This window comes from Salvelinus alpinus, chromosome 33 (assembly GCF_045679555.1).
Source record: "Salvelinus alpinus chromosome 33, SLU_Salpinus.1, whole genome shotgun sequence".
NCBI classification, from domain to species: domain Eukaryota; kingdom Metazoa; phylum Chordata; class Actinopteri; order Salmoniformes; family Salmonidae; genus Salvelinus; species Salvelinus alpinus.
The window spans coordinates 5,271,888-5,287,675 of NC_092118.1; the positions used below are offsets into that span (position 1 = coordinate 5,271,888).

General features: G+C 40.6%; 1 protein-coding gene across 2 annotated transcripts in view; it reads left to right on the top strand.

Moving 5' to 3' along the window:
- The window catches only part of daam2 (dishevelled associated activator of morphogenesis 2), a 238,821-nt gene that overhangs the window by 146,045 nt on the left and 76,988 nt on the right, over positions 1 to 15,788 (top strand). The window lies entirely within an intron of this gene.

Sequence of the window (15,788 nt, forward strand, 5' to 3'; positions counted from 1 at the left end):
TTAAAATGTGCTGGACATTTTCAAACAGTACTGATACACTGAAATCATTTCACCAAGTTTTATATTGAAAACCAACAAACAAATAAAATTAGCAGCACTATGCACTTTTTGTGTGCATAAACATTAAAATAATAACATTAACATTAAAGATGACACCATGTGGCCATGAACGGTAAAATTGTCCCTAGTGCAGGTTTTAATGAACACAACCTTAAAAAAAATCTAATGTGCATATAAAAGCAACACAAGTAAAGCAATGTGCATGTAAGAACAATACAACCATATGTAAACACATCCAATGTGCATGTAAGAACAATACAACCATATGTTAACACATCCAATGTGCAGCACATTATGTCCGTTCTCTCCTTCATAAAGAAATATGGTGCTGCTGGCCTAACATCCTGTATGTATGCATCTTTGTTCACTTGAGGTTGAAATGTAAAAATGTCAGCATATTTCCTTTGCCTGGTTTAAGTAGTGATCTGCGACGGGGAGACAATGTGCCCGCTGGCACTGAACACTCTCTGATGACACGCTGGTTTCTGGGATGCACAAAATCTTCCTGGCAACCCTGGCAAGATGAGGCAGCTCTGATGCATGGCCCCTCCACCACATCAGTGGATCCTCTTCTGCTGGAATGGGTGGCAGAGACGGGTAGACCTTGGATCTCTTCTTTCACTCTGTCTTCTGGGGTGGTCGGAATCTGACCCTCTTTACCTCAACAAGGCAGCAGAGAGGTGATCTTCCTCAACAACCCAGCCAGGCCGTTCCCCTCCGATGCCGCTGTGGGGGTGTTGGTGGCGGAGGTGCTGCTGGTGCTTTGTGGTTCTTCCCTGACTTGTGCAGCTGCCAGCTTCAAGGCCTCCTGGACACAACTGTCAGTGTAAACGTTTGCAGACTCAGGCTCATCTAAAAATCTCCTTTTGAAGCGGGGGTCAAAGAAACAAGCATGACTCTCTTTGCCTTTTCTCTTGTGTATCTGTTGTTAAGGTCTTCTCTCATTACCCTTTTCATCTCCTTGGTCAGGGATGGCTCCGTATCCTTTTCCACCAGAACATCATGGGTGTGGTCCAGGACAGGCTTGATGGCTGACAGTGTCACTCGTGTCTCTGAGCCAAGTGCATCTGTAAAATTGCTCAGAGGTTCAAGGAGCTGGCACAGTTGCTCCATGACACTAATGTCAGCATCAGATGCCATGTTCCTCTTTCTCCAGCCAGTGTCGCGCAGACTGGCTGCTGTTGGCTAAGGAAACGCTCAAGCATCTTGTGTGTAGATCCCCATCGGGTCACCACATCATGGATCAGACAGAGCCTTCTGTGGCATGTTGAGGACAGCTTGCTTTTCTCTCAGTTCTCGCCTTCTCTTCCAGCTCTGTCAGAAGCCTTGGACCAGATGGCGGCAGGCCTTGACTGCTGTGTCATCTCTCTGAATTTTCAGAGCCTTTGAAATGGCCAGGTTCAAATTATTGCCAAAGCACCCAAGCCACAGATCTGGGAATTCTTCAAAAGCCTTGATCATGTTTGTTGCGTTGTCTTTGGTAATGCAGACCAGGTCTTTCTTGTTGATCCCCCCCACTCTTACAGCATATTCTCAAAAAACTCTCTGATGTTGTGAGCCGAGTGATCTTCTGGAAAGAACTGTGTTTCCAGGCAGTTTGATTCCAGTTGCCAGTCTGGGGTGAGGTAATGGATAGTGAAGCTGATGTAGGGTCCAGGTCCAGACCCCCGCTGGTGCAGAGGTCAGTAGTTGCAGCAAACCATGTGCCTTGAGCCAAACTTTTTCCAACATCAGCTTTAACCTGGTTGTACAGGTTTGGGATTTCAGTCTTAGAAAATAATGTTCGTGATGGCACTTTGTAGTGAGGCACGGCACCCTTCATCAGCCTCAGAAAGCCAGGTCTCTCAACAATTTGAAATGACATCATGCCCTTTGCAATGTAATATGAAGGGCTGCAGTGAGGTCTTGATCCTTTTTTGATGTGGGTGCATAAGCAGCCTGCCTTATAAATGCTTCCTGGAGTGTCTATGTCACAACTTTAGATGAGGAGGGACCAGTAGCATCACTGGGTTTGCCTGCTGCACGCCCACTCTGTAAACAAGGGAATAGCAAATGTATTATTATTATTATTATTGGTGTTACATTATAATTATTATTATTCATACACACACACACACACACACACACACACACACACACACACACACACACACACACACACACACTCTCACACTCTTCTGTGTTGCATTTGAGTATATGCAGTAACCCCATGCACAATTTACATAAATACAAAGGAGTCACTGTGATAGGAATCGCAATGAGCCCAACAATTGACATAAATACAGGAGTCTTGTATAGGAGTCTATAGTCTTTCTCCTATTGGAACACTTTTACAACCAAGTCAACGACTGCCGGATTTTAAATTAACAAAATATGTTGTTTGGGTGACTAAACTACATAACGTGTTATCGTGTGCATTGGGCGAATAGAGTCTGCAGACACACGACGCATACAGCAGTGAACAACATGTAGTGTTTTTACAAGAGTAGGTAACACTGAAAGCTTCAGTTTCCATTATTGACAAACTATTAGCAAGTTAGACAGACAAACCATGACATTTTCTCCCATTCTGAAGGTTAACGTAAATAGTCCAGGTGGCCATTTGATTAATTGTTCAGCAGTCTTATGGTTTTGGGGTAGAAGCTGTTAAGGAGCCTTTTGGACCGCTAGCCGTGTGGTAGCGAAGAGAACAGTCTATGGCTTGGGTAACTTTTGGGCCTTCCTTTGACACCTCCTAGTATATAGTTCCTGGATGGCAGGAAGCTTGGCCCCAGTGATTTACTGGGCCATACGCACTACCCTCTAAAGCGCCTTATGGTCGGATGCCGAGCAGTTGCCATACCAGGTGGTGATGCTACCGGTCAGGATGCTCTCGATTGTGAAGCTGTAGAACTTTTGGAGGATCTGGGGACCCATGCCAAATCTTTTCAGTCTCCTGAGGGGGAAAAGGTGTTATCGTGCCCTCTTTACGACTGTCTTGGTGTTATTGGATCATGATAGTTCGTTGGTGATGTGGACACCAAGGAACTTGAAACTCTCAATCCACTCCACTACAGCCCCGTCAATGTTAATGGGTGACTGTTCGGCCCTCCTTTTCCTTTAGTGATCAATCAGCTCCTTTGTCTTACTCACATCGAGGGAGAGGTTGTTGTCCTGGCACCACCTTGCCAGGTCTCTGACCTCCTCCCTATAGGCTGCCTCATCGTTGTCGGTGATCAGGCCTACCACTGTTGTGTCATCATCAAACTTAATTATGGTGTTGGAGTCGTGCTTGGCCACGCAGTCGTGGTTGAAAAGGGAGTACAGGAGGGGACTAAGCACGCACCCCTGAGGGGCCCCAGTGTTGAGGATCAGCGTGGCAGATGTATTGTTGCCTACACTTACCACCTGGGGGTGGCCCGTCAGGAAGTCCAGGATCCAGTTGCGGAGGGAGGTATTTAGTTCCAGGGTACTTAGCTTAGTGATGAGCTTTGTGGGCGCTATGGTGTTGAACGCTGAGCTGTAGTCAATGAACAGAATTCTCACATAGGTGTTCCTTTTGTGCAGGTGGGAAAGGGCAGTGTGTAGTGTGATTGTGTCATCTGTGGATCTGTTAGGGCGGTATGCGAATTGGAGTGGGTCTAGGGTTTCCGGGTTGATGGTGTTGATGTGAGCCATGACCAGCCATTCAAAGCACTTCATGGCTACCGACGTGAGTGGGAAGGGATCAAGTCACAATTTTGCAAGTCTCAAGTAAAGTTCCAAGTTCCACAGCTCAGGTCATCACAAGTCCCTAAATTTGGGTTTCGAGTCCTCAAGTCAATGTTTCATCTAACATATCCATGGAATGCATGATTGATATTTTGATATGCAGCCTGTCAAAATAGGATTTATTTTTGGCTCTTCAGAGATGTATTTGCCAACATCTTTGTGCATATTGGTCTAGGCTATATTATTCACCACCTGAGGAAGTGGGAAAACACTAAGCTAAATTTAAATATGATCTTGTTGCTCGATAGATTAATCAATTAGCCTACATGGCTATCAGTAAATGTAATGTCCTACAACATTTTTCCAGTGCTAGGCCTAGGCTAGGCTACTTGATGTAAGCCTATTCACCGCAAATGGTAAACTCAATATTAAGAGGTGAGAAATAAATGATATACTCATAGAAAGCTATGACCCACCTCTCTGTAACTAGAGCAACAGTAGTTGCTTTGAAAACTGTCTTTTCCCGCAATTGAATTTTGAGCAACAGGTCATGTACTTGTACTTACAGTTCCTACAGTACACATTTTGTTGTGTTACAGCCTGAATTTTACATTTTGATTTTTTTTGTCTCTGGCCTACATAAAATACCCCATAATGTCAAAGTGGAATTATGTTTTTTTGAAATGTTTACAAATTAATTAAAAATGAAAAGCTGAAATGTCTTGAGTCAATAAGTATTCAACCCCTTTGTTATGGGAAACCTAAATAAGTTCAGGAGTAAATATTAGCTTAACAAGTCACATAATAATTAGCATGGACTTACTACTTGTGCAATAATAGTGTTTTACATGATTTTTGAATGACTACCTCATTTCTGTTACCCACACATACAATTATCTGTCAGGTCCCTCAGTTGAGCAGGGAATTTCAAATACAGATTCAACCACAAAAAAACAGGGAGGTTTTCCAATGCCTCGCAAAGAAGGGCACCTATTAGAAAATAGAAAGACATTGAATATCCCTTTGAGCATTGTGAGGTTATTCATTAAACGTTGGATGGTGTATCAATACACCACCAATAGAGTCACTACAAAGATACAGACAACTCAGTTGCGGGAGAGGAAGGACACCGCTCAGGGATTTCGCAATGAGGCCAATGGTGACTTTAAAACAGTTCCAGTGTTTAATGACTGTGATAGGAGAATACTGAGGATGGATCAACAAGATTGTAGTTACTCCACAATACTAACCTAATTGACAGAGTAAAAAGGGAAAAAAATATTCCAAAATATACATCCTGTTTGCAGCAAGGCACTAAAGTAATACTGCAAAAAAATGTGGCTAAGCAATTCACTTTTTATCCTGAATACAAAGTGTTATGTTTGGGGGAAATCCAATAGAACACATTACTGACTACCGTTCTCCATATTTTCAAGCATAGTCGTGGCCGTATCATGTTATGGGTATGCTTGTAATTGTTAAGAACTGGGGTGTTTTTCAGGATAAAAATGAAAGTGAATGTAGCTTAGCACAGGCAACATTCTAGAGGAAAACCTGGATCAGCCTACTTTACACCAGACACTGGGAGATTAATTCACATTTCAACAGGACAATAACCTAAAACAGAAGGCCAAATCTACACTGGAGTTGTTTACCAAGAAGACAGTGAGTGAATGTTTTTGACTTAAATCTACTTGAAAAACTATGGCAAGACCTGCAAATGGTTTGACAGAGCTTGAATAATTTCTTTATGAATAACGTGAAAATGTTGCACAATCCAGGTGTGCAAAGCTCTTAGAGACTTACCCAGAAAGACTCACAGCTGTAATTGCTGCCAAACGTGCTTCTACAAAGTATTGACTCAGGGGTGTGAATACTTCTATAAATTAGATATTTCTGTATTTCATTTTTAGTAAAATTGCAAATATTTCTAAAAACATGTTTTCAATTTGTCATTATGGGGTATTGTGTGTAGATGGTGTGCAGTTAAGTCACGAGTCATAACTTCGACTTGAGCATCTAAGTGGGAAATGTTTTTTTTTTGTCAAGTCTCAAGTCACAAAATACGCATCTTGAGCTGTGACTCGAGTCCACATCTCTGACAACAACACAGTGAGATACCATCTTGCTTTTGGAAACCCCTGCTCCCATTAAAGCTGTATTTAATCCAAGAGCAAGAAATGAGCAAGAAATCCAAGAGCAAGAAAAGTAAATTAGTTAATGAAACAAACTGCATTCCTTTTCTCACAATACTAAAAGATTCTATTAGACTTGGCTGTAGAAGCTCAGTGTTTCCCCTTGCTTAACATTTTCCGGCAGGGCACAAAGGCTTCCATAGCATCTGGATTTAAACTAGGTTGGAAGGCCATCCCACCTATTTCATGGTAAGAGAACCACTGTAATGACGAATGAAGCTGGGAGAGATCGAGGGCACTGGTGGATATGATATAGCGATGTCAGTACAACCTCAGTGACTGGCAGTTTTGTGTCACTGCCCCTTGACCCCTGACTTTAGCGCTCAAGTCAGAGACACAGTGTCTCCACGAATGTTTGTGAATCAGAAAATCAGAAAATTTCCACCGACCGCTAAGGAATGACTATAACAGAGAGATTGAAAAACAGCTTCTATCTCAAGGCCATCAGATTGTTAAACTCTTTTAAAGAACTGTGTGACTCTCTGAATCTCGCTTCAATTAATTAATGTGCCTACAAGACCGAATCCGAGAGCACCTAACAAATTCAGTTGACCATGAATTGTTGCTAGGTAGACTCAGTGGTCTCAGTGAAGTGGCAGTAAATTGGTTTAGGAACTATCTTTCCGACAGAACACAATGTGTATATACTGACAATCACAAGTCTAGCTTTCTTGAGATTAATAGAGGTGTGCCCCAGGGTTCCATTTTAGCTTCTGTGTTGTTCTCAATTTTTATTAATGATTTGGGAAATGGGATGCAACCAGCAAAGTTACATCTATATGCAGATGATAGTTATATATTAATGTGCTCCTTCTCTGGTTCAGGCTGTTGAAGAGCTGCAGACTGCTTTTCAGTCAATGCAGTTCTCCCTTTATGGTCTCAAACTGGTCTTGAATATACAAAAAACAAAATTCATGACCTTTACCAGAGCTAGAACTCTGCCAGAGAACGTTAGCATTGTCACATCTGGTGGCTTGTCCATTGAAAAAGTGTCATCCTACAAATACCTAGGTATTTGGTTGGATGACAAGTTGTCCGTTAAAGTGCATGTGGATAATCTTGTGACAAATCTTAAATTGAAATTGGGTTTTTATTTTCGTAATAAGGCTTGCTTCCCGCTTATGACTCGAAAGAAGCTTGTTCAGGTGTCACGCCCTGACTTTAGATAGCTCTGTTTTTCTATATATTTTGGTTAGGTCAGGGTGTGACTAGGGTGGGTACGCTAGTTTTTGTATGTCTATGTTGGCCTGATATGGTTCCCAATCAGAGACAGCTGTTTATCGTTGTCTCTGATTGGGGATCATATTTAGGTAGCCATTTTCCTCATTTGTGTTGTGGGATCTTGTCTACATTGAGTTGCCTGAGTGCACACCTGTAGCTTCACGTTTCGTTTTGTTAGGTGAGTTTCAGTTGATTAAAATTATGTGGAACTCTACTCACACTGCGCCTCCTCTTTATGACGATCGTGACATCAGGCCACTTTTCTATCTGTAATTGATTATGGTGACTTGTTGTATATGCATGCAACCTCCTCCGTCTTACAGAGACTGGATTCTGTTTATCATGCATCCTTGCGCTTTATTACAAATGCCAGGTCACTCACCCACCATTTGCACATTGTACAAAATGGTAGGTTGGACCTCACTTTATATGTGCAGAAATATACATTTGTATGTGTTCATCTACAAAGCCCTTTTGGGTAAACTCCCTCTTTACCTCTGTAGTCTGGTCTCCTTCACCACCAGCAGTTACCATACCCACATCTGCTAGGTGGTTGCTACTTAAAGTCCCCAGGACATTCACAGTATTAGGCAAGACTGCCTTCTCTTCTTGTGCACCAAACGCATGGAATAATCTACAATCCATGCTTCATCTACAGTGAGGGAAAAAAGTATTTGATCCCCTGCTGATTTTGTACGTTTGCCCACTGACAAAGAAATTATCAGTCTATAATTTTAATGGTAGGTTTATTTGAACAGTGAGAGACAGAATAACAACAAAAATATCCAGAAAAATGCATGTCAAAAATGTTATGAATTGATTTGCATTTTAATGAGGGAAATAAGTATTTGACCCCATCTCTATCAAAAAATATTTCTGGCTCCCAGGTGTCTTTCATACAGGTAACGAACGGAGATTAGGAGCACACTCTTAAAGGGAGTGCTCCTAATCTCAGTTTCTTACCTGTATAAAAGATACCTGTCCACAGAAGCAATCAATCAATCAGATTCCAAACTCTCCACCATGGCCAAGACCAAAGAGCTCTCCAAGGATGTCAGGGACAAGATTGTAGACCTACACAAGGCTGGAATGGGCTACAAGACCATCGCCAAGCAGCTTGGTGAGAAGGTGACAACAGTTTCTGTGATTATTCGCAAATGGAAGAAACACAAAAGAACTGTCAATCTCCCTCAGCCTGGGGCTCCATGCAAGATCTCACCTCGTGGAGTTGCAATGATCATGAGAACGGTGAGGAATCAGCCCAGAACTACACAGGAGGATCTTGTCAATGATCTCAAGGCAGCTGGGACCATAGTCATCAAGAAAACAATTGGTAACACACTATGCCGTGAAGGACTGAAATCCTGCAGCGCCCGCAAGGTCCCCCTGCTCAAGAAACCACATATACATGCCCGTCTGAAGTTTGCCAATGAACATCTGAATGATTCAGAGGACAACTGGGTGAACGTGTTGTGGTCAGATGAGACCTAAATGGAGTTCTTTGGCATCAACCCAACTTGCCGTGTTTGGAGGAGGAGGAATGCTGCCTATGACCCCAAGAAACCATCCCCACCGTCAAACATGGAGGTGGAAACATTATGCTTTGGGGGTGTTTTTCTGCTAAAGGGACAGGACAACTTCACCGCATCAAAGGGACGATGGACGGGGCCATGTACCGTCAAATCTTGGGTGAAAACCTCCTTCCCTCAGCCAGGGTATTGAAAATGGGTCGTGGATGGGTATTCCAGCATGACAATGACCCAAAACACACGGCCAAGGCAACAAAGGAGTGGCTCAAGAAGAAGCACATTAAGGTCCTGGAGTGGCCTAGCCAGTCTCCAGACCTTAATCCCATAGAAAATCTGTGGAGGGAGCTGAAGGTTCGAGTTGCCAAACGTCAGCCTCGAAACCTTAATGACTTGAAGAAGATCTGCAAAGAGGAGTGGGACAAAATCCCTCCTGAGATGTGTGTAAACCTGGTGGCCAACTACAAGAAACGTCTGACCTCTGTGATTGCCAACAAGGGTTTTGCCACCAAGTACTAAGTCATGTTTTGCAGAGGGGTCAAATACTTATTTCCCTCATTAAAATGCAAATCAATTCATAACATTTTTGACATGCGTTTTTCTGGATTTTTTTGTTGATATTCTGTCTCTCACTGTTCAAATAAACCTACCATTAAAATTATAGACTGATAATTTCTTTGTCAGTGGGCAAACGTACAAAATCAGCAGGGGATCAAATACTTTTTTCCCTCACTGTATATATGTTAGTGCCACTGAATTAATTGAAAATATTGATGGCAGACTCTGTTACAGAGGAGTGCAAATGCTTTTTTAGGCTGGATCATGCTGTTGTATTGTTGTATTAGTTATATTCAAGAATAAAGCCAATAATTAATTTTTCATGATTCATATGAATGTATCCTAGTAAAATGTCAGTGTTTAAAAAAATATTTGATGCACATTTTTCATAATCACAAGGTTATATATCCATGCTTAGACTGGCAGAAATATAACTACCCAGAAAAAATGACATTCTTTTATTTTGAATTCCACATAGTTGATGTCACGGGTACAACAAAAAAAAAATACAAAAACTTCCTGCCTTGCTCTGAAGGAAATGCAAAAATATATGAAAATATCTTTCAATTCATCCTTTGAGATTTGTCAACAAAACAAAGTTATTGTATTTTAATATAAAATACTGGTGTTATACTGTATGACAATATTTTGTTTCCCTGAATGACACAATAAATAAATGCATTTATTTGACCTTTGCATGCCCTTTTGTAATTTGTCGCTTTTTTGTTGTGATTGTTTTAGTTGCATTTCCAGTTGGAGAATTTTCTTCTTTAGTTCTCGTTTTTCCTTTTGCAGCCGCTTGCAACGCTTTGATACCTTTTTCACTTTTTCTGGAATGGAGGAAAGCAAGTGGTTGCTCCAGTGTTTGAGAATGAGGCTAAAGGGATTGCTCTAGTTCTGGAGTCAAGGACTCAGATGGTTGATTGTAGCTATTAACTAATATAATGAATCATTCATTTTTTATCCATAATTTTGTGTGTGTAATATTATATTAACTATTCTAATCCATCAGTTATACCTTAACTGCATTGCAATAAAACATTTACTACAGTGTAATAGTGTAACTTAATGTTAAGTGTTATCCACCCAGCTTTATATCCTATTTTATCCTATTCTGTTGCTGACAGTGGCATGAAACCATGAAAACAATACCTTGCTTTTCTTCTGGCCAGTCTTTACTCCCTAGCAACTGGATTAGGCTGACAATACTATTTACTCCCGAGATTAGGCTGGCAATACTATAGTGCCTATAAGATCATCCAAAGTCAAAGGTATATGAAATACAAATGGTATACAGATAAATAGTCCTATAATTCCTAGAATAACTACAACCTAAAACTTCTTAACTGGGAATATTGAAGACTCATGTTAAAAGGAACCACCAGCTTTCATATGTTGTCATGTTCTGAGCAAGGAACTTAAACGTTAGCTTTTTTACATATATTTCACTTTTACTTTCTTCTCCAACACTGTGTTTTTGCATTATTTAAACCAAATTGGACATGTTTCATTATTTATTTTATTTATGCATTATATTAAGTTAAAATAAAAGTGTTCATTCAGTATTGTTGTAATTGGCATTATTACAAATATATATATAAATCGGCCGATTAATCGCTATCGGCGTTGAAAAATCATAATCGGTCGACCTCTACTCTCCTTATTAGACAACGGCATCTACAGTATAAAGTAGTGGTCGACCGATTAATTGGCACTTAAACGTTACCTTTTTCCACGGCACATATTGCACTTTTACTTTCTTCCCCAGCACTGTGTTTTTGCATTATTTAAACCAAATTGAACATGTTTTATTATTTGTTTGAGACTAAATAGATTTTATTTATGTATTATATGAAGTTAAAATAAAAGTGTTCATTGTTAATTCAGTAGTGTTGTAATTGTCATTATTACAAATATATGTAAATCAGCTTTTTTTGGTCCCCCAATAATCTGTATCGGCGTCAAAAAATCATAATCGTTCGACCTCTAGTATAAAGATAATGTGCCTTTAAATACCTTAAAATGCCATGAAATTGTTTCAAATTATAATATTCAGTATTCATACAACAAGTAAATAGGAATTGCATTATTAAATGTTGTAAACTAGTGAAAACATGGGATAACAAAGCTACTGTCATTCAGCATAACGGGTGACATTGTGGTATGACATGAAACTTTTGTGGCGCTGAAGAACAAAAGCGTGATACTGAAGGACTGATTTCATACATAAACATATTTAACAGGCCTGTAAAAAGTAATGACCTTAACCTATAAAGATTATCCTTACTTTTCATATTTAATCTAGCTTTTATGAAATAATAACATTATGTATGTTTTCTGTGTTGTACTGAAGGACATGCATTTTTGTTACAAAGGTTACTAGAAGGTGAAATCATCAAATATTTCAGAGAGATTTACATTTGAAGTCGGAAGTTTACATACACTTAGGTTGGTGTCCTTTTTCAAACATTCCACAAATGTCTTGTTAACAAACTATAGTTTTGGCAAGTTGGTTAGGACATCTACTTTTTTTTTTCAACAATTGTTTACAGGCAGATTATTTCACTTATAATTCACTGTATCACAATTCCAGTGGGTCAGAAGTTTACACACACTAAGTTGACTGCCTTTAAACAGCTTGGAAAATTCCAGAAAATGATGTCATGGCTTTAGAAGCTTCTGATTGGCTAATTGACATAATTTGAGTCAATGGGAGGTGTACCTGTGGATGTATTTCAAGGCCTACCTTCAAACTCAGTGCCTTTGCTTGACATCATGGGAAAACAAAAGAAATCAGCCAAGACCTCAGAAAAAAAATTGTAGACCTCCACAAGTCTGGTTAGTCCTTCGGAGCAATTTCCAAACGCCTGAAGGTACCACGTTCAATAGTACGCAAGTATAAACAACATGGGACCACACAGCCGTCATACCGCTCAGGAAGGAGACGCGTTCTGTCTCCTAGAGATGAACGTACTTTGTTGCGAAAAGGGCAAATCAGTCCCAGAACAACCGCAAAGGACCTTGTGAAGATGCTGGAGGAAACCGGTACAAAAGTATCTATATCCACAGTAAAATGAGTCCTATATCGACATAACCTGAAAGGCCGCTCAGCAACGAAGAAGCCACTGCTCCAAAACCGCTATAAAAAAGCCAGACTACGGTTTGCAACTGCACATAGAGACAAAGATTGTACTTTTCAAATGTCCTCTGGTCTGACGATACAAAGATAGAACTGTTTGGCCCTAATGACCGTCGTTATGTTTGGAGGAAAAAGGGGCAGGCTTGCAAGCCAAAGAACACCATCCCAACAGTGAAGCACGGGGGTGGCAGCATCATGTTGTGGGGGTGCTTTGCGTGATAGATGTGCAGATGATGATGTGCAAGTATAAATACTGGTGTGCAAAAGAGCAAAAAAGTTGATAAAAACAATATGGGGATGAGGTAGGTAGTTGGATGGGCTATTTACAGATCGGTAAACTGCTCAGATAGCTGATACTTAAAGTTAGTGAGGGAGATATAAGTCTCCAACTTCAGCAATTATTGAAATTCATTCCAGTCATTGGCAGCAGAGAACTGGAAGGAAAGGTGGCCAAACGAGGTGTTGGCTATGGGGGTGACCAGTGAGATATACCTGCTGGAGCGCATGCTACGGGTGGGTGTTGTTATGGTGACCAGTGAGCTGAGATAAGGTGGAGCTTTACCTAGCAAAGACTTATAGATGACCTGGAGCCAGTAGGTCTGGCGACTAATATGTAGCGAGGGCTAGCCGACAAGAGCATACAGGTTGCAGTGGTGGGTGGTATATGGGGCTTTGGTGACAAAACGGATGGCACTGTGATAGACTGCATCCAGTTTGCTGAGTAGAGTGTTGGAGGCTATTTTGTAAATGACTTCGCCGAAGTCAAGGATCGGTAGGATAGTGGGTCGCAATGGGTCTTCCAAATGGACAATGACCCCAAGCATACTTCCAAAGTTGTGGCAAAATGGCTTAAGGACAACAAAGTCAAGGTATTGGAGTGGCCATCACAAAGCCCTGACCTCATTCCTATAGAACATTTGTGGGCAGAACTGAAAAAGCATGTGAGAGCAAGGAGGCCTACAAACCTTATTCAGTTACACTAGCTCTGTCAGGAGGAATGGGCCAAAATTCACCCAACTTATTGTGGGAAGCTTGTGGTAGGCTACCCGAAACGTTTGATCCAAGTTATACAATTTAAAGGCAATGCTACCAAATACTAATTGAGTGTATGTAAACTTCTGACCCACTGGGAATGTGATGAAATAAATAAAAGCTGAAATAAATCATTCTCTCTACTATTATTCTGACATTTCACATTCTTAAAATAAAGTGGTGATCCTAACTGACCTAAGACAAGGAATTTTTACTCTGATTAAATGTCAGGAATTGTGAAAAACTGAGTTTAAATGTATTTGGCTAAGGTGTATGTAAACTTCCAACTTCAACTGTACTTAACTCATCACATTGATAGAGGGTCTTCAATGGGTATTCTTTGTGATGACACACACTGTCACATGATTATCATCGTGTGATATGCTTTAAAATGGCATTTCACCTATGTTATACTGAATGACATTGATGAAGCGCAAAAGTCCAGATACAAGTTATTCAAGTTTTAAAATATTTTTTAAATACAGTATGTCGCCCATTATTCTATATCTTGTTGCAAACACTAACACAATTATGCCATGTGTGTTCATTTATATTTTTAGGTTGAATATCTACATTTTAAAAACACTTGTCATTAGAATTTCAACCCCGACAGTTACACTGAAGGACATTTTGATGCTTTAGAGCTCAAAAACTCCCTTAATTTAATAGTTTGCAATACAAATATTTCTGGGTCAAAAGAAGAGTAAGAGTTGAGTGATTTAATAATATATTTATACATATTTATATTTTTATGTTAAATTAATGGCCTTCGGACACCAAATGTACACGTCTCGTCTTTGACCCATATAATGTATACTGTATCCTTCACTATCTATTCTTTACTATCTATTGCATCTTAGCCGCCATGTCACTGCTCATCCATATATTTTATACCTATATATTCTTATCCCATTCCTTTAATAGATTTTGTGTTTTCGGTTTTGTTGTGGAATTTGTTAGATATTACCTGTTAGATACTGCTGCACTGTCGGATCTAGAAGCATAAGCATTTCGCTACACTCGCAATAACATCTGCTACCCATGTGCATTTGACCAATACAATTTGATTTGATTTGAACAAGTATTACGTTGACAGTGGAGTACTAACTAGCAGACTAGCGTTTGGGACCCAGTCAGTGCATGCTGTGAGATCTTCTGCATTGCTTATGGGCTTTCAATATTCCTCAGAGGCGGTTTTCTGTGTCATACCTGGTACGAACAGCTAAAGAATGTATTTCGTTTACAGATTTTTGCAGGCTATAGAGTGCAAACTTGTCGCGTGTCATTCAGGCTGAGGATACAGGGCCAACCAAGTAATATCAAATGCCATTTGGGCTTTTTGGGCATTCTCCACGTTACATTTTGTTGCTCATTTTCCTGGCAGGCATGCCCATAGCAACAAACGTTGTTTACGTGTCAGCTATTTTTACAGCTGTTTTTGTTTTTGACTCAGGTAAGGTACAACTGTGTCCTATCTGAGCCTGGTACATACTGTAGATATCTGGAAATACTATTACTGAAGCGGAGGAACACACAAACAAAACCCATTTTGCTTCTATAGAAATCCCTAAGATACATTCTTTAGTGCTGTCAGAGCCCCCCCCTTTCTCTCCCCACTTTTCATTCACCCCCTTCATCTCTCCCTCTTCACAAATTTTCTCTCCCACTGTCTGTCTTTCTGTCCTCCACCCAGTGAGATTACACCGGCTCCCAAACACCATTCATAGAACTCTTTCAGAGCCCTGTGCAGTCTCTCCACCTCCAAGTGGAGAATTCAATAGCCACCAAGCACCAACTCAAAATGGTAGCTAGTGCCCAGTTCTGATAAGCCACATTAAGTGTCTCTAACCTGCTGTGCAGAGAGTAGCTAACACATTGTACCTCAGAGTTCTCCTATGGAGTTCAGAGGGTTTCTGTTGGGATTGCATGACTAGCTGGAAGTGTGGGTTGGGTTGTCTTGCGAGCTAGCGCCTCTGGTTAGAATTAGCATCTGTGTGTAATGACTGGCTAGCGCTAGTATAAAAATGTAGTTGTCTGGTCTCTTTCGTAGTTCTGGAGAGCTACAGGGGGTGCAGGCTCGTGTTACGGCCGAGCACTAACAAACAGACTTAAACTAATTGTTTTTGCTTGATTTGTACAAGAGCCAGCACACACTGTAGCTTTCCAGGACCAGGGTTGAAGACCATTGTATGATAAAACATTTGGTTTTAGGCTAGCATTTACATAGTGTCTGGCTGGCTAGATTCTAGGCCTGAAATTGTGTGCTCTACTGGGGGTAAGCAGAAGGGTGTCTGGCCACAGGTTAGCACTAGCACACAAATACCAGATGTATCTGGAAGTTAGCATTTTGGCTAGTAGCTTTGACAT